Genomic DNA, 19,954 nt, shown 5'->3' with positions numbered 1-19,954 from the left:
CAGGTAATTTTTTTGACCCATAAAACTTTCACTTGCCAAATTGCATGTCAATTGGGACAGCAGTTTGGATTTTATGGATATCTCTAAATTGACAATAGTTGTCATGGCAACAAGATAGGTGTTAGGAAGACTAGTATAAAAGGAAGGTCCTACATTGTTTTTGACATACTCAAGTGATTTGTTGACCCATACAACCTCTGCATGCCAAGTTCCATGTTAAATGGGCCATGGCTTTGGATTTTATTGATGATTATCTCTAAATTGACAATAGTTGCCATGGCAACATGATAGGTGTTAGGAAGACTAGTATAAAAGGAAGGTCCTACATTGTTTTTGACATACTCAAGTGATTTGTTGACCCATACAACCTCTGCATGCCAAGTTCCATGTTAAATGGGCCATGGGTTTGGATTTTATTGATGATTATCTCTAAATTGACAATAGTTGCCATGGCAACATGAAAGGTGTAAGAATAATATAAAAGAAAGGTCCTACATTGTTTTGGACTTGTTCAGTTGATTTGTTGACCCATAAAACCTTCACATGTCAATTGGGCCAGGAGTTTGGATTTTATTGATGACTATCTCTAAATTGACAATAGTTGCCATGGCAACATGATAGGTGTTGGTAAGAATAGTATAAAAGGAAGGTCCTGCATTATCTTTAACATGCTCAGGTGATTTGTTGACCCATAAAACCTTCAAATACCAAGTTGTATGTAAATTGGGCCAGGGGTTTGGATTTTATGGATGATTATCTCTAAACTGACAATAGTTGCCATGGTAACATGAAAGATGTTAGTAAGAATAGTATAAAAGGAAGGTCCTGCATTATTTTTGACATGCTCAGTTGATTTGTTGATCCATAAAAGCGTCATATGCCAAATTGTATGTCATTTGGGGCAGCAGTTTGGGTTATACTGACGATCATCTCTAAATTGACATGATAGTTGCCATCAAAAGGCAAATTTGGTATGATGGAAATGTTTCACACTGTTTTTAACATACTCAGGTGATTTGTTGACCTATAAAGCCCAAATATTCCAATTTTCAATAAAATTGGACCAGTGGTTTAGAGTTTATGCATATTTCTTTACCAAAATCTTTACAAATTACCACCCTTAGTTCTTACACTTTGTTATGGTAAAATCTAGCCAAAAAATCAGAATAGAAAAATTATTTAAAGAATTGTATCTCCCTTATTTTTTAAACTATTTGAAAAATTTAAAAAGTGTTTTGTTTCTAATGAAATTGTCTTTCATATGCAACAAGAATTTAAGGGTTAACATTTTTTTTTTAAATTTTGTGCCTGTACCTACTTGGTGGGGGAGTTTTTTTTGTGTGTGTGTTCATTTACCTAATTGTAGTATACAGGAAAAGAGCAATGTTGTCGGCATTTTTGTTTTTCATCCTTTCATTTTCACATTTCACTTTGATTAATTCTTTTTTCAGTTCAGTTACCTCATCATTTATTTCTGCATTTTCTTTCTTTAAATCCATCAGATCTTTGTAGGTGTTATTGTACTCATTCTTTAAGTGCATTATTTCTTTCTTTAGCTCTATAATGTCTTCATTCCATTATCTCATCTTTTTTTCTATATCAGTAATTCTACTCGGTCTTCTGTCATATTAAATCCAGAACAAATTTCTTCTTTGTCATACCTTAACCCCTTCACTACGGGCCAAAATCTCGTGGGCAGCATTAGCTGCCAGACATGCGATGTTGTGTCATAATACTCGTGTTATAGAAAATAAAGTTACCGCTGTATTGCTCGTTCTCTTTCACCCGTGAATTTTGATAATCATAGGAGATATGATGAAGCCAGTTTACAGAGTATGGGGGTCACGCCGACATCGGCATCCTCGCATACCCACTTGCTCCTCATGACACCTACATAGGCATCATCGTATCGAAGGGGTTAAAACACCCAATGGTGTTTTGATGTTTTTGCTACACTTCAATATTGTGCCAGTAGAGGGCTCTGCTCTTCCAATGTTTACATTGGGTTCAACCCCATTGCCATTTCCTGGTCTGTTTCGATTCATTTTCTTCAATACTCACTTTTTCTACTATATTAGATCATCATGGGCATCCACAAAAATTCCCCTTCCCATTTAATACAAACTAGGTTTCCTGTTAAATTTATAGTTGAGAAGTTCTGCTGTTTCTTGGGAGCTCTAGTTGAGACATCTTTCCATGGTGACAATCAATGCATGTGTGTGTATTTACCTAGTTGTATCTTACGGAAATGGGAGCTATGTTTGTGGTGTCCCATTTCTGTATCTCACCATGTCTAATTTGTCCTTAAATTCATGTATTGTTTTGGTACACACTATTGTTTTGTCAAGTGTGTTCCATATATCCACCACTCTGTGGGAGCTGTTCTTTTTCAGATCTCTTTTATAACTGTCCTTTTTGAGTTTCTTTCCATGTCCTCTTGTGTTTCTCTTATCCCAATTTAGTGTGCCTTCTCTATCCAGGATTTCTGAACCTTTCATAATTCTGTAGATGGTCAACAAGTCCCCTCTTTCTCTTCATTGTTTCAGAGTCAGTAATTCTAGTTTTGATAATCTGCCTTCATATGTGTGTGTATTTACCTATGTAGTTGTATCTTATGGGAAAGGGAGCTATGGTTTTAGTGTCCCACCTTTGTATCTAGCAGTGTCTATTTTGCTCTTAAATTCATGTATGGTTTTTGCACACAATGTTGTTTTGTCCAGTTTGTTCCAAGTGTCCACCACTTTGTGTGGATTTTTTTTTTTTTTTTTTTCGTATCTCATCTATAACTATCCTTTTTGAGTTTTTTCCATGTCCTCTTGTGTTTCTCTTGTTCCAATTTAGTAAGTCCACTCTGTCAATTATTTCTGTGCCTTTCGTGATGTTATTTTATATATGGTCAGTAGGTCACCTCTCTTCTTTGTTCCAAAGTCAGTAATTTCAGTTTAGCTAGTCTCTCTTCATATGACAAGTTTGATAGTGCTGGGGTCATTTTCATGGTTGCTCTCTGGATTCTTTCAATTTTCTTTATATTCTTTTTGGTACTGGATGACCATAAAGTCGCAGCATATTCCAGTCTAGGCCTTATTAATGTGGCATATCTTTTTAATTATTTCTTCATCTAAACAGGTAAATGCCACTTTTATTGATCTTAGCAAGTTATAGGATTCTCCGACAATTTTGTTTATTGTTAAGATGGTGAAAGCAGGATTTAGGGAGAAATGTCAGTGTAATAGTACTGGGAGACCTCAATGCTAGGGTAGGAAATGGTCCAATTGATGGAGTGGTTGGGAAGTGTGGAGTTCCAGGAAAGAATCGTAGTGGAGAGTTGATGGTGGAAATGTGTCTAGAGAGTTGATGATAGCAAATACAGTGTTTTGGAAGAAAGTCAAGCATAAGTACACATGGAAGAGGGTGGTGGATGGAAGGGTGGTAGATAGAGCGTTGATGGATTATGTAGTGGTAAATAGGATTATGATAGGAAGAGTTAAGGATGATGAAAGCAGGGAAGGCACCTGGTCTGGATGGATGCCATGCAGAATGTCTAATAAAGGGAGGTACAGTGATGGTGGACTGGCTGGTGAGGTTATTTAATGTTTGCTGGAGAGAGGGTAGAGTACTGGAGGAGTGCCTGCATAGTTCCTCTTTACAAGGGAAAAGGGGACAAGTGTGAATGTAGTAGTTTCAGAGGTATTAGCTTGTTAAATGTAGTTGGGAAGGCATATGGGAGGATCTTGATTGAGAGGATTAGGAGAGGAACAGAGGGAGTAATTGGAGGAACATGGTGGATTTAGGACGGGTAGAGGTTGTGTAGATCAGATCTTTGTGGTAAGACAGATATGTGAGAAAGTTATAGGAAAGGGGGAGGATGTTTTTTGGGCTTTTATGGATCTGGAAAAGGCTTACAATAGGGTAGACAGAAAGGCACTGTGGGAGGTTATGCAGATATACGGGATAGGAGGAAAGCTTCTGGGAGCTGTCAAGAGTTTTTATGAGAGTAGTAGAGCTTGTGTCAGGATTAGAAATGGAGAGAGTGAGTGGTTCGAGGTAAAGGTGGGACTTCGTCAAGGATGCATTATGTCACCCTGGCTGTTCAACTTATATATGGATGGGGTAGTGCAAGAGGTAAATGCAAGGGTAGTGGGTCAGGGATTGGAGATGGTTAAAGAAAATGGAGAAAAGTGGGAGGTGAGCCAGCTGTTGTTTGCGGACGACACTGCGCTTGTGGCAGGATCGGAGGAGGGATTGAGGAAGTTGGTGACAGAGTTTGGGAGAGTGGCAGTAGACTGGAAGTGAGCATTAAGGGAGAGCGATTGGAGGAAGTGGATAGTTTTAGATACTTGGGTGCAAATGTGGCAGGAAAAGGTGGAGTGAAGGTGGAGGTAGAATGTAGATTGAGAGAAGCGAGTAAATTCCTTGGTGGATTGAAGAGTGTAATGAGGAATAGACATTTGGGAATGGATGCTAAGAGGAGACTGTATGAAGGAGTGATTGTGCCAACAGCACTGTATGGGGCAGAAACATGGAACATAAGAGAGGAAGAGAGAAGGAGTTTGAATGTGTTTGAGATGAAGTGTCTGAGAAGTATGATGGGGGTTACTAGGCTAGGTAGAGTGAAAAATGAGGTGAGGAGAACAGGGGTGTAAAGGGAGTTGGGAGATAGGGTTGATGAAAGAGTATTAGGATGGTTTGGACACATGGAAAGAATGAGTGAAGAAAGACTAGTAAAAGAGATATGGAAGGCAGATGTGGAGGGAGTGAACATGAGGGGACATCCTAGGATGAGGTGGATGGATGGGGTGAAGGGGGCTTTGGGGAAGAGGGGAATGTCTGTTGAGGAAGGACGGGAGAGGACAGAAGACAGGGGTGAGTGGAGAATGGTTGTATATGGATGATGTTGTGATGCATGAGGTGGAATGGGTGGGGGGATGGGGGGTGAGGTAGTATGTGTGAGCAAAATTTGACACAGTCCGAAGGGATTTCTCCCCATCTATTCCTTTTATGCAATGGGGGGACGGAGAGGGGGGTCGCCGAATTAATTAAGGAGCCTTGCTGTTGATGTGCTGTGCCTTGCGACACTGCTTCTTACCCAGGGCAGTGGACAAGGTGCAGGGATGACCCGTCATCCAGGAGGTGCTAAGATAAGAGGGAGGGTGGAGGGGTGTGGAGTGTATTCAGGGATGGAATGGGTGGGAATGATTTTATGCATTTTCCTTTTTGGCTACCTCCCTAGTAAGGCGGAAAAAGCCTTGGTATATGTATGTATGTTTATCAGAGGACAAATCGTTGGATATAAGTACTCCCAGATCTTTTTCAGATCCCACTTTCTTTACCTCCTTACTTCCTTTACTTCCTTAGTTGTCCTTTACTTCCTTAGTTGTCCTGATATTGTTTTTTTACTTATTCCGAACTCCATTATGCTACATTTCTTAATGTTGAAGTCCACTTCCCACTTCTGACTCCATTTCCAAACCTTGTTTAGGTCTCTGTAGTGATTTGCAGTCCATTTTGGTTTTCACTTTCCTCAACAATTTAGCATCATCTGCAAAGAAGCTCATGTAACATACCACATTTTCATCCGTCATTCATGTAAATATCAAACATTATTGTAGCCAATACAGATCCCTGTAGAACTCTATTAATCAGCTCCCAACCTGAACATTTTTCTCTGAGCACTACTCTCATTTTTCTACCATGCAGGAAATCCTCCATCCAGTTTAGTAGGTTACCTTGTATCCCTCCTATGTTTTCCAATTTTTTAAAATAATTTTTTGTGTGGTACTTTGTCAAAGTCTTTTTGTAAGTCTAGGAAAGCACAATCAACCCATCCATCCCTTTCTTATATCTTGAGTAAAAACAAATTAAATTTGTGGTACATGATCTTCCCTGTCTGAATCCAAATTGTCTCGAGTTTATTATATTGTTTTCTTCCAGGTGTTTTACCCATCTATTCTTGATCATTTTCTCACAAATTTTGGCTACAGTGCTTGTTAGGGAGACTGGTCTGTAATTAGTTGGTTCTTCCTTGTTTCCTCCTTTATATATTACAGTGTTGGCATTTTTCCAGTCCTTTGATATTTTTTCTTCTTTGAGTGAGCATCTTATTATGTTGTATATTTTGCCTGTTAGTTCTTTTTTGCATTCTTTTAGTATCCAGTTTGCAATTCCATCTGGGCCATGTGATTTCCTAACATCAAGGTTCATTAATTGCTCCATTATTTCTTTTTGTGTTATTATTATTTCCTTTATGGTAGGAGATCACACTTCGCTTCCTTTGTCCCAATGCTGTAATTTTTCTCTAGTGAAAACTTACTTGAAGTGAATGTTTATGACTTTGGCCATTTCTAGATCTTCTGTGTATTCTATATTTCCTTGGCATAGTTTCACCACTTCCTTTTTATTTTTAAGTTTACCATTCACATATCTATAGAATAGTTTGGGTTGATCTTTAGACTTTTCTATGATGTCTTTTTCATAGTTTCTTTTATCCTCTCTGTGCACTTTTACATATTTATTTCTATAGTTTATGTATATTTACCATTTTCCAGGTTTTTTATTTTTTCTCCATCTTTTCCAAGCTTTTTCTCTTCTATCTTTTGCCTCACTGCATCTTCTGTTGAACCTGCATTTAACATACACCTTCTCTTGTTTCTGTCTTGGTATGTACCTATTCCCTCCTTCATTATAGATTTCCATCAAGATAGCCCATTTCTCCTCCACTTTTGTCTCTTCAATGTAGATGTTTTCCCAATTTGCATTGTAAAAGAATTTCTTAAATTTTGCAAAGTCCATTTTATTGTACATCAATCTTCCTTTCCTGTACTTTTCATTTCTCTCCATATATATATCTCCACCTTTAGTTCAGCCTCTATTAGTATGTGGTCACTCTTTCCAAATGGTGTCTTGTATTGAATCTTATCCACAATTTCAGGTTCTGTTGTAAATATTAAATCCAGTCTTGACATTTCTTCATTACTTCTGTATCTGGTATTTTCATTGACTCATTGTGTCATTGTATGTTCCATGGTCATGTCCAGTAATACATTTCTCCAGAGGTCCTCTCTACCCTTCACTGTCATATCCTAACAGATTTCTTTGTAGTTAAAATTCCCCATAAGTACCAAGGTACCTCCATCCTTTAGTATTTTGTTAAATGAATGCCTTGTATCATCTAAAATTTCCAATGCTCGCCATCTTTCCAAAAACCCGTTTTTGGGGGCACATCACAATTTTTTTTTTCTTTTTTTTTTTTTTCTCTCTTATTCATCACTGGAACAACTAATGTATTGTTTTTGGAATTATTAAGTACTACACAAGTAATCTCTGTACAGGACCCTCACATAGAGTGGGGTTATATGAATAGGGGTGATGATTCAAGCCTAGACTTGCTGGCCACAAGTCTGACAAAATAATGATAAAAAAAAAAGAGTTCAAAGTATTCTGAATACTTTATTGTAATAAATTATTTTTGCGTTTGAATCATCAAAACATGAAATAATTTTTACTCTTTAATTTTCACTTAATTACATGGCACACACAGCAAATGCATTTTTTAATATGTATACCGGTATCCTATAATCACGTTGCACAAATTAGGGACATAGGCACTAAGGGGTGGTGGAGGTGGAAAGTGGTAATGGGGTGACATCACTGAGAACGTTGACCTAGGCAGCACTTAACCCCTTCCATACAGTGACGCCTACGTAGGCGTCATGAGGAGCAAGTGGGTATGCGAGGCTGCCATATCGGCGTCTTGATTATATTTATTGTAGTTGTACCTGCAAGACCCCCATACTCTGTAAACTGGCTTCATCATATTTTCTATGGTTATCAAAATTCACGGGTGAAAGAGAACGAGCAATACAGGGGTTACTTTATTCTTTTTAATGTGAGTATTATGAAGCAACATCGCACATCTGGCAGCTGATGCTGCCTGCGAGATTTTGGCCTGGAGTGAAGGGGTTAAGCATGTAAGGGCTCTGTCTCTGTTGTGGTGAAGTATTAGTTTCAATCGCATGTAAGTAGATGGCGATCTACCTAACTTTGGTTACATTGGATAACAAGATTAGAATTTTTTACAAAATGATGGTATATAATGTACTCTGTTCATTCATGTCACTCATATTCTTATTGTAAATCATATACAGGGTGTTTGGGATAAAGTTGACACTTTTTTTGTAAAGGAAAGAAAAACGTCATACTTGCCCAAAAATTTATGTTTTCTCAAAATTCAAAGTGCATCTTTTAGAGGATATTTTGCCAAATACAGTTCACTCAAAGAAGCCACCCTGAGCCTCCACCACAGCCTCCAGGCAGGACCTGAACCTGCAGCATGCGGCCTTCACAGTTTCCTTCGAGAGACGCCTGAACACCAGTTTGATCCTGGCAATCAGCTCATCCTTGGTGTTGTAGGCAGTATGATTGGTGTTTTTTTCAACTGGACCCCACACATGATAGTCCATGGGGTTGCAATCAGGTGAGTTGGGGGCCCAGATGTTGGGACTGGTGAAGTCATAGAAGTTTTCAGCCACTTCTGGGCTTTCCTGGAGGTGTGACATGGAGCTGAGTCCTGCTGCCACACATATGGTCTTCCCACAGCTACCCTCTCCACCCATCACTTGATAGCAGTGGAGAGCAGCTCAATATAGCCATCTGAAGTGAGTCTGAGTCCCTCTTCAAAGATGTCAGGTGGCATGATATGGCCTTTGCTGGAAACACACCCAAAGATTATCACAGTTTGAAGGAACTTGGTCTTCATGAAGCGTGGAACTTTGTGCAGACTGTAGGCTAGCCACCTATTGTTCTGCACATTGTGCAAAGGGTCCTGGTAGAAGTTCTTCTCATCTGAGGAGAACCAGAGCATCCCCGGCTCCACTGGGTGTTTGTCATTGTTGTGGAGTTTCTTGGCTTTCATAAGGCAGTTCTCTTGGGCCTTGATGGTGAGTAGTTGGCCCTTGCACCTCTTGTATGAAGAGTAGCAAAGATCCTCATTTAGTGCTTTCTTCATAGTCACCACTCTGATACCCATCTCACTCACCAAGTTCCACATTGCCTTGCCTGGATCTTACTGTACCTTTTTTTGCAGCTTCTCAACGAATTTCACTGTGTGGACAGAGTCAGAGTGCCTGCTATGATTCTTCCTGCTAGCCACTGCTTCCACATCTTTGTCGCAATTCTCCAGCTCACATCTCACGGCCTTCCAGTATTCACAGTATTCAAGGAGGACTGAGCTGCAGCTAAGTTTTCCAAATTTTTAATCCGGCATGAATCATCATGATGCAGGTCACTCTCTTCCAATATTCCGGTGCTTTCCAGTCATCCATGCTCTCTAGCTCTCACACCCACCAATAGTACACAGAATCAGCTATCCATTGCACTTTACTGCTATTAAATCTTTCAAATGGTTCTGAAGTGACAAAAGATAAAATATTATCAAATTTATCCTGAACACCCTGTAATGTGTTGATCATGATCTAAAACTTGAATGTATTATTTTGTAAAAGAACTTCAAAATGATCATGAGCCATTTTGTAACATATGTGTAATTGTGTATTTTTTTCTTCAGATTGCAAGAAACTAGATGGCAGTCAGATTTATCAATGGAAAAGAATTACTACCAAATTGGAACAAGGTAATAAGGAGATAATCTTTCATCTTTCAAGATTTCTTATATGAAAAGTTTAGAACCCCCCAAGTAAATGGAGTATTTTCTTTCTTCATCAGTTGAATAATTACATTCAAAGTCATAAAGAGTTGCAGCCTCTTAAATGTGTACACACACTGAAAGTTTATTTTTCCAGTAATATTTTCATACAGTAATTTTGGTATATGTAAGAAGCCCCATGTTAATAGTTGATTTTTTTATTATTATTATTTTTTTTATTTAACATGACTCATATGTACTGTCTGGAATATATAGGTAACAATTTGTGTAAGTTTTGTCTTTATTCACCTTGATATTTCCAGACCAGTAATTTGAGGCAACATTTGATTCACAAAGGTGAGAAGCTGGTGACAGAGTTTGGGAGAGTGTGTGATAGAAGAAATCTGAAGATAAATGTGGGTAAAAGTAAGGTGATGAGATGTACAAGGGGTGAAAGTGGCAGTAATCTGGAAGTGAGCATTAAGGGAGAGCAACTGGAGGAAGTGGATAGTTTTAGATTTTGGGTGCAAATGTGGCAGGAAGGGGTGGAGTGAAGGTGGAGGTGGAATGTAGATTGAGAGAAGCGAGTAAATGCCTTGGTGGATTAAAAAGTGTAATGAGGAATAGAAATTTGGGAATGGATGCTAAGAGGAGACTGTATGAAGGAGTGATTGTGCCAACAGCACTTTATGGAGCAGAAACATGGAACTTAAGAGAGGAAGAGAGAAGGAACTTGAATGTGTTTTTTTGATGAGGTGTCTGAGAAGTATGATGGGGGTTACTAGGCTAGATAGAGTGAGAAATGAGGAGGTGAGGAGGAGAACAGGGTTGGAAAGGGAGCTGGGAGATAGGGTTGATGAAAGAGTATTAGGATGGTTTGGACACATGGAAAGAATGAGTGAAGGAAGACTAGTAAAGGAGGTATGGAAGGCAGATGTGGAGGGAGTGAACATGAGGGGACGTCCTAGGATGAGATGGATGGATGGGGTGAAGGGGGCTTTGGGGAAGAGGGGAATGTCTGTTGAGGAAGGACGGGAGAGGACAGAAGATGGGTGAATGGAGAATGGTTGTATATGGAAAATGTTGTGATGCATGAGGTGGATGGGACGGGGGAATGGGGGGTGAGGTAGTGTGTGTGAGCAAAAATTTTGATGCAGCCCGAAGGGATTTCCCCCCGTCCTCTCCTTTATATGGGGGGACGGAGAGGGGGGGTCGCCGATTTAATGAAGCAGCCTTGCTGTGGATGTGCTGTGTCCTGCGACACTGCTTCTGACCCAGGGCAGTGGACAGGGTGCAGGGATGACCCGTCATCTAGGAGGTGCTAAGATGGGAGGAAGGGTGGAGGGGTGTGGAGTGTTTTCGGGGATGGAATGGGTGGGAATGATTTTATGCCTTTCCCTTTTTGGCTACCTCCCTTGTAAGGGGGGAAAAAGCCTTGGTATATGTATGTATGTATGCATGTATGTATGAGAAGCTACACCAGTGTGTTGTTAGTATTTCTTTTCTGATAGGTGGTATGTAAATGTCCAAACTCCTGCAGGGAAAAACAAAGAAAAATATGTAACATGTGAACCTTCATCATTACCTTTAGTAAATTAGAAGTTCCAATGAGAATTTATGTGGACTAGAATTTCATACATGTACTCTTTGTGAAGTTTCCTTTTCCAAATCTGATCATTTGGAAATTCACATAAGAACTCACATGGAGTAGAAACCTCATGAATGTACTCTGTAAACGTTTATTTTCCCATTGGTTCTAAAACAGTATAAGAGAACATAGTGTTTTGGAAACTTAATAAAAATACTCTTTATAAAGATTTATTTTCTAAGTGTCATACGTAGTCATATAAAGAATCACAGTCTCGTTGATTTTTTCTTTTATAAAGCATAATTTTTCCACTTTTGTACTATGGAAATCCATATAAAAGTTACATTGAAAAGCTTTGTGAATATATGCTTTGTAAAACTTTGTTTTCCTTGTGTGATCTAAAAAAAACATGAGAATTCCCATGAAGAAGCACCATAAGTATTCTATAATGCCTCATTTTCCCAATCTGATATTGCAGAAAGCTATATGAGAACTATACAGATATTGTAATGTTTGTGAAGTGTTGATTTCAATGTTTTTCTGGGGAAAAAGATCAATCATACAGAGGTGAAACCTTTAGATTTAATAGTTATAAAGCTTCACTTTCTCATTCTGGTGATCTTAATCTTCCCATGAGAAGTTTGAAAAGGGAAATTCTCATAAATGTATATTTTTTGAAGAGTCATTTTAATATCAACGGCTACAGGAGAAGCCTGATATATGTTTTTATTGTAAAGCTTCATTTTCATAGTTTAGTTTGAATATCCATGTGAGAATTGACATAGGGAAATAATTATAAATGTACTAATTATGATAATTTTGTACCAGGTACACACTCTGAATGGCCATACAAGAAATCATACAGGAGAAGTATTGTGTGTAAATAGCCTTGACTGGGTATGGTAATCTGAAAAGTTAAACAAGAATCCACTGAGGTTATAATAAGCCCTATAAAAGCACCTTTTCGTCTTTTATGAACATGATACTCAAAAAGTCACAGGAAAGTTGTATGTATTCATTGTGAAGCTTAATTTTCTTTGTCTTGTGCTCTGAAAAAAACATACAAGAACTCATGTAGAGGAATAGCCTGGTGAATGCACTGTAAAAGTTAATATCCTTGGTCAGGTGCTCTGAAAAGCAATATGAAAACTCAGACAGAAGATAAGGCTCATAAGTGTGCTCATTGCGAGGTTTCATTTTCTCAGTTGAGTGCTTTGAAAAGCCACTTGAGAACTCACAGCAGAGAAGAGCGGCCATATGAATGTACTGTTTGTAAAGCTTCATTCCCACGATTTAGCAAGTTGAACATCCATACGAGAATTCACACAGGAGAGAAGCCTTTCAAATGCCGCCTGTGTGAGGCTTCCTTTACTCAACCGTATTCTCTGAAAAGTCACATGCGAACGCATACGGGCGAGAGGCCTCACAGGTGCGGTCTTTGCGGAGCCTCTTTTTCCGAGACCGGCACTCTGAGGAGCCACGTGAGAACCCACACCGGTGAGAAGCCTCACAAATGCGCTCTCTGTGACTCGACATTCTCCGAGCCGGGCACCTTGAAAAGACACATGAGAACTCACACTGGAGAGAGGCCGTACAGGTGCACTCTTTGCGAGTCTTCGTTTGCTCTGTCCGGCGCTCTGAAGAGCCACATGAGAACCCACACCGGGGAGAAGCCACACGAATGTTCAGTTTGCAAATCCTCCTTTTCTCGGGTGGACACTCTGAAGAGCCACATGAGAACACACACAGGGGAGAGACCGTTCGAGTGCAATGTTTGCGTCGCTTCCTTCTCTCGATCGGATATTCTGGAACGACACAAAAGGACCCACACGGGGGAAAAGCCGCACAGGTGCTCGCTTTGCGAGTCTTCATTTTCTTTGTCCAGCAATCTCAAAAGACATTTGAAAACCCACACAAATGAATAAGCTGTTCTTTACATAAACCAGAAAATTAACCCCAAATAGATAGAGTCGGCAGTCAGTTGTCCTTGGGTCCTCCCATAGATGTTTAAGGAAGGTATATTGGACTTAGTTCTGTGTCGTATTAGTATAGATCTGTTTTTATGCCACCAGCTGGTAGAAAGAAGAGAGCAGTTGTCAGCTTTCCCTTTGTGGAAAAAGTGGAGAGTTGAAGCTGGTAAAGAGACCTTATGCTCGATTTAACGACTGCCAATTCCTCAGAACTGTGCCTCCAAATAGAGGTGAGGATATTGATGGATAAGTAGTGGGGAAATGATCATCTCTGATGCCTATCCAACAGGCTCCTATTGTTTGTTCCTCACAGAGAGAGAGAGAAAAAAACAAACAATAAAATTGCATGTAAATATTTTATAATGGGTTTGAATGACAAAGTGTAACAACAGGAGACCTTTTAGTCTATAGTGAGGTTGAATGTCGAGGAAAAATCAACAAAATCCAAACAGAAAATGAACAATCATAGTAACAAATCAACAGATATTGTATCATATAATGTATAACAGTAGTGTGAGATTGTCCACAAGGATACAAGTGCAGTAAAGCAAAGATGATGATATCCATCCAATAGAAATAAATGTGTCCTTTCAATTTTAGTACCTACACAGCTCCCATGGCTCCTCCCTCCAGTATGCCCCTAGATTGCTTTAACCACACATGAGAAGCTGAATACCATTTGCTATTATCTGGCTAGTCTTTCCCAATTATCCTCTCATTCACCTGTCAATAACATCATCACAGGTAGCTCCCACTCTAGTCATGGAGTTGGTTATGCAACATCCCCACACATACATAATCTGTATTCACCTCCTATCCTTTATTTCAATGTTTACTGACAAATATTTTGCTATTCTGATCACCTTACACCTTTTTCACAACTCCCCTCCCCCCCCCATCACCCACACACCAACCTGTGACTCACAAATGGCATTGGAAATCCTCTCCACCCTCTGTTTTCACAACCTATTCTTAAAAAATAATATTCCTTTCAGCACTGAATTTGAATTTAGCCATGCAACATGTCATTCTCAGGTCCATACTTTTATATACTTTATTGTAACGGTAGTATTGCTAATGCTGTTGCTATTATTTACCAATATGAATTCTGTTTCCTTCATTGTGTTTCCATTTGAAGTGCTTCAAGTCCATATACAACCTATACACATTCAGAAGATAGTGTTATTTTTGTTGTTCTCTGCAAAATTAACTAACAACTTGCTGCTTGTCATTTCTCCAACCTACTTCAGACGTCCCAATGATTCACTGGTTATGTTCTTTCCAGCATTCACATTGAAGTCTAACCATCCATGTGGGTTTGTTTATCTGTATATTTATTTATCTGTTATCCATTACCTGACATGATTATAGAAGGACTAAGTTTCGTCATATAAACTTGATGCAAAAACACACTCCCTGCTATCGTATATGATACATGTACAGAAAGTCTACCATCAGTTCACCAAATGGAAAGTTCACTATGGGGAAAATTGACCACAAGGAAAGTTCACTGCAAAGCGTTTTGTAAAGGATATGATGATAAAAAAAAAAAAAAATAGATATATTAAGTATTTTCAAAACAATAATCCCAATCTTTTATTCTTTTAAGTCTGCAAGCTTGAATTTTTTGTACAATGCACTGCAAAAAATGGAAAAAATATCCCCTCTGATTAGTGTTGGGAAAAATGTGTTTGCATGCTTCGATCACATGCAACGAAATTTAATGAACTATAATGAATTTAATGGACTACAATATCCAATAACCATAGCCCATATCACGCACTACGTATTACACATTTGAGAGAGCTCCACCATCTATTCTCATTTCGCCTCCTGTTTTACTTAGCTTTGTATGACATTTGGTCACAAGGGTAATGACTCCCAGTTTCTTCCCAACCAACAGCCTTTTTTTTTTCAGTTACAGCACTGCTTTTAACTTGGCGGGTTCACTTAATAGTTTCCTATATGCAATTGTGACCACTTATCCCTTCACATGAGATACTTGGTCCACCACTCTGGTGGTTGTTTCTCAACTTACTTTTTTTGTGTTTATCATGTTACCCTTTATGTGTTCTCATGTTACCTTTTTGTTTCACTTTTATTATATGTTATTGTTTTTGTCTCATTCTAAGTGTATTTCTCTGTACAGTCACTATCCGAGTTATGACGTATGCGAGTTACGACCACCCGTACTTGCGACCACATCTTGCAGATGCCTATTATGAGTTTACTGTATATGTCTGGCAGAACAGCGCGTAAGATAGTTGTGGCAGCCCGGCACCGCATACGACAGCTATGGCAAAGATGGAAAAGTTGCTATACACGTGGTTGGAAGATAATAGGCAAAGATATGTGAAAGTGATGTTGCAAGCAGTGCAAATTAAGGCTACGAGTTAATTTCGTATGTTGAAAGAACGTGCAGGTGAAGAATAGGCTCCACATAAATTCATAGTGAGTGCTGGGTGATTTCGTCGCTTTCGAGAGCATTACCAGTTCACCACGTGTTACCGAGCTGGTGCTAATGTTGTGAAAACAAGCTCGGTAACAGTTAGCAGTGTTATAAAAAGCCGAAATAAAAGTAGGAAAAATGTTCGTCAAACAGGTGTTTACTGTGTGCCATGTTTAGGTTGTAAAAAGGTCTACATTGATGAAAGTTTCCGTGGTATTGATAAAAGAATATCGGAACATAAATATGATATGAAAATTTACAATGTGAATAATGCCATTGTTAGACATAGATACGATACAGGCCACAATGCTGACTGGAATAATTCTAAGATTATTAAATATGAAAACCATACTATGAAACGTAGATGTTTTGAATCTGCTTTTATATCTCTCACTGATAATATAAATCAAAACAATGAATTAAAAAAAAAAAAAAAACCTTTAGCAGTTTTAATAACAAAGTAACAAGCAATTAATGCAAATTGTGTTTACACCAGTTTCATGTTCGTTTCTCCCCGTAAGCTCGGGTTATTTAAGGAGTCAGATATTTGTCCACCATGTTATTTCTGAAGAAGCCCTGCTGAGCGGAACATTTAATACATTGGATCCCATACTCAGCGTTTGGCTTCTCTCTTACAGTGCTGCTGCAGTTGTTGCTGCTTTTACTCAATGCTGTATACAAAGATAAATGTACTCTACCTATATCTCACATTTAAAATTAATTAAAATGGATGAGAATGATAGATCTTAAAATATACATATATTCAGAGTACATATAACAATTGAAGAGTTAAGAAAAATTATTAAAAGGAAACTACAATTTAAAAACCTTAAAAATTTGGTAAGCAAGGTTATATTTAATACGTGTGTGTGTGTGTGTGTGTGTGTATTTACCTAGTTGTATTTACCCAGTTGTAATATACGGGAGGGGAGCTATGCTTGTGGTGACCCGTCTTTGTATCTCTCCGCATCAAGTTTTATCTTAAAATCTTGTATAGTGTTAGCACATACTGTTTTGTTGTCTAATTTGTTCCATGTATTTATCGCTCTGTGTGGGAAACTGTTCCTTTTCAAGTTTTTTCTATAATTATCCTTTTTCAATTTTTTTCCGTGTCCTCTTGTTTTACCATTGTCCCACACTAATAGGTCGTTCCTGTCTAAAACTTCCATTCCTTTCATTATTCTGTAGATAGTTAGCAAATCTCCTCTTTCTCTTCTTTGTTCCAGAGTTGGTAGGTTCAATTTGGATAGTCTTTGCTCATATGTTAGTTCGGCGAGTGTCGGTGCTAGTTTTGTTGTCGCTCTTTGTAATCTTTCTAGTTTCTTAATATTCTTTTTGGTACTGGGTGTCCAAAGTGAAGCTGCATACTCGAGTTTTGGTATCATTAGTGTAGTTAGTATTTTCCTTATCATTTCTTCGTCTATACAGGTAAATGCCACTTTGATTGCTCTCAATAAGTTGTAGGTTTCTCCAAACATCTTGTTTATATGCTTATCTGGTTTCATGTCCTTTCCAATTATCACTCCAAGATCTTTTTCATAGTTTGTTTTATTTATTTTTTCTTCCCCAATTCTGTAATCTTTTGATATTCTGTTTTTACTCTTTCCAAATTCCATTGTGCTGCATTTCTTAATATTGAATTTTACTTCCCACTTTTGAGTCCAGTTCCATATTGTGTCCAGATCTTGTTGCAATGAGTTGCAGTCCTCTTCCGTTTTTACCTTCTTAAGTAATTTTGCATTATCTGCAAAAAAAATTATATAGCACTCCACGCCTTCATTCATGTCATTAATGTGTACAGCAAACATGATCGGAGCCAGTACTAATCCTTGCGGGACCCCGCTTTTTCTTCTTCCCAGTTGGAGAATTTTTCTCTAATTACAACTCTCATTTTCCTCCCAATCAGGAAGTCTTTCATCCATTCCAATAATTTTCCTCTGATGCCACCTTTTGACTCTACCTTATTTATTAGTTTCCTATGAGGTACCTTATCGAATGCCTTTTGCAGGTCCAGAAAAGCACAGTCTGCCCATCCATCTCTTTCTTGTATTGTGTCTACTAATCTTGGGTAAAAGCAAATCAGATTTGTTGTACAGGATCTCCCTTGTCTAAATCCAAATTGATTTGGGTTCAGTATAGATTTTTCTTCCAGGTACTTAACCCATCTGTTTTTGATCACTCTTTCACAAATTTTTGCTATTGTGCTTGTTAGTGAGACCGGTCTGTAGTTAGATGGATCTTCCTTATCACCTCCCTTGTAAGTTGGTACAATGTTTTGTTTTTTGCAGTCCAATGGTACTATTCATTCAGTAATTGATGATTTAATTATATCATATATTTTGTCAGTTAATTCTTCCATGCATTCTTTCAGTATCCAGTTTGCTATTCCGTCTGGGCCATGTGATTTTCTGACATCTAGGGTTTTAATTTCATCACTGATTTCTTTTTGTGTTATGTTTATTTCTTTCATTGCTGGGGATAATTCTCTCACTCTAACTTCACTGTTAGGCGAGTTTTCTATTGTGAATACTGATCTGAAGTGGTTGTTCATTATTTCAGCCATTTCCAGTTCTTCTGTAAATTCCTTTTTATCTTGGCGCAGTTTTTCTATTTTTTGTTTGTTTTTCAGTTTTCCATTTACATATTTGTAAAATAGTTTGGGTTCTTCTTTACATTTGTCTATTATCTTTTTTTCATAATTTCTCTTTTCATCTGCGTATTTTTACATATTCGTTTCTTAGTTTGATGTATGTTTGCCATTTGCTTTGTTTCTTATCTCTTTCCATTTTTTCCAAGCTTTGTCTCTTTTTTCCTTTGCTTTACTACATCTTTTGTTGTACCAGTTCTTTATGTATGCCTTTTCCATTTTTTGTGGTACAAATTTGTCCACTCCTTCATTATAAATTTCTTTTAGTATGTTCCATTTTTCTTCTATCCCTGTATCTTTGTTTTGGAATTTTTCCCAGTTTGCAATGCGAAAGAATGTTTTAAGTTTCTCAAAGTTTGTTTTGTTATACATAGGTCTTCCTATTCTATGTTTAACATGTTTGCTTTGGTCTGTTTGTTCTTTCAATTCCATTTCTATTAGTACATGGTCACTTTTTCCTATCGGAGTTTTGTAAATAATATTATCGATTATCTCAGGTTCTGTTGTAAGTATTAAGTCCAATATTGAGGGTTCTTCATTTCCTCTATATCTAGTATTTTCTCTAATCCACTGGGTCATTGTGTATTCAATGGTCAAGTCAAGGAGTACATTGCCCCAGTGTTCCTCTCCCCCTTTCACTGTCATATCTTCCCAGCATATTTCTTTTGAATTAAAGTCACCCATAATTACTGTATTTCCTCCATCCTTCAGTGTTTCAATTAGTTCTTCCTTTGTATCATCTAGTAACTTGGCATGATCCCTCTCTGACCAGGCTTGTGTCTTAGGAGGTACATATACCACTGCAAATTTTCTTTTCTTCATTTTTTTACCTTCGACTTGTACTATAATTGATTCTACATTATTTCATTCTTCGGATATTTTTGTTACAGTTAAATCTTTCTTGGCCAAAATTAGAACTCCTCTGCCCTGTTTGTTCTTTCTATTCTTTGTCCAACAGTTATATTCACCTTGTCCCACAGTGTGGGGTGTTAGTATGAACTTTAATTTGGTTTCTACAATTCCCATTATGTCTGGTTTTTCTAATACTAGATAATCATTTAATTCGTTTATTCCTGAGATTATTCCGTCTATATTTGTGTAACCTATTTTTAGTTTCCTTTCTCCTCCTCCCCTTCTGTCTTCTTTGTTTCCATTTTCTCTATGTACTTTTTCCTCAGCCTCATGTCTATCACTCTCCAAAAAAACTCCTCCTTTTCTTTTTCAGTTCTATTCTCATTCCTTTCATTTGCCTCATTCCTAAGTTCCTTTTCTTTCTCTTTTTCTTCCTCACTCATTTCTTTTTTTATCCATATATTTTTGTACTGTTCACTACTTGCTAGTCTCATTGTTCTAGTTAAAATTTCTTCTACACTTGATTGCGATCTAAGTTTTACTTTTAATGGTATATATAGCTTATCTTTAGAGTACCTGCCCATTCTATGAGTTTCCTCGATTTCTCGGTCCCAGCCTAACTCATCTGTTTGTAACTCCTTTAGTATTTCTTTGACAATCTCTTTTTCTTCCTTTTCCCTCTGGTATCTTGGTACATTGTGCTTTTCTTTAATGCCATAGACTACTATACATCTTTTACTATCCACTGTGTCCCTAACTAGGTTGCTTTTCTCTTTAATAACCTGAATTACAGTTTCTTTTGTATTAT

At 37.9% G+C, this 19,954-nt stretch overlaps 1 protein-coding gene across 1 annotated transcript in view; it reads left to right on the top strand.

The window, feature by feature from the left end:
- The window catches only part of LOC143030414 (receptor-type tyrosine-protein phosphatase alpha-like), a 292,993-nt gene that overhangs the window by 7,404 nt on the left and 265,635 nt on the right, over window positions 1-19,954 (top strand). Inside the window, exon 2 of the mRNA XM_076193561.1 lies at window positions 9,563-9,628. The gene's annotated coding sequence lies outside the window, so the exon portion shown is untranslated. The remainder of the gene's footprint in view (window positions 1-9,562; window positions 9,629-19,954) is intronic.

Source organism: Oratosquilla oratoria, chromosome 12 (genome assembly GCF_046742065.1).
Source record: "Oratosquilla oratoria isolate Oo_2021 chromosome 12, ASM4674206v1, whole genome shotgun sequence".
NCBI classification, from domain to species: domain Eukaryota; kingdom Metazoa; phylum Arthropoda; class Malacostraca; order Stomatopoda; family Squillidae; genus Oratosquilla; species Oratosquilla oratoria.
Note: the sequence above shows the minus strand (reverse complement) of the source record. Positions and strands in the feature narration are given on the sequence as shown.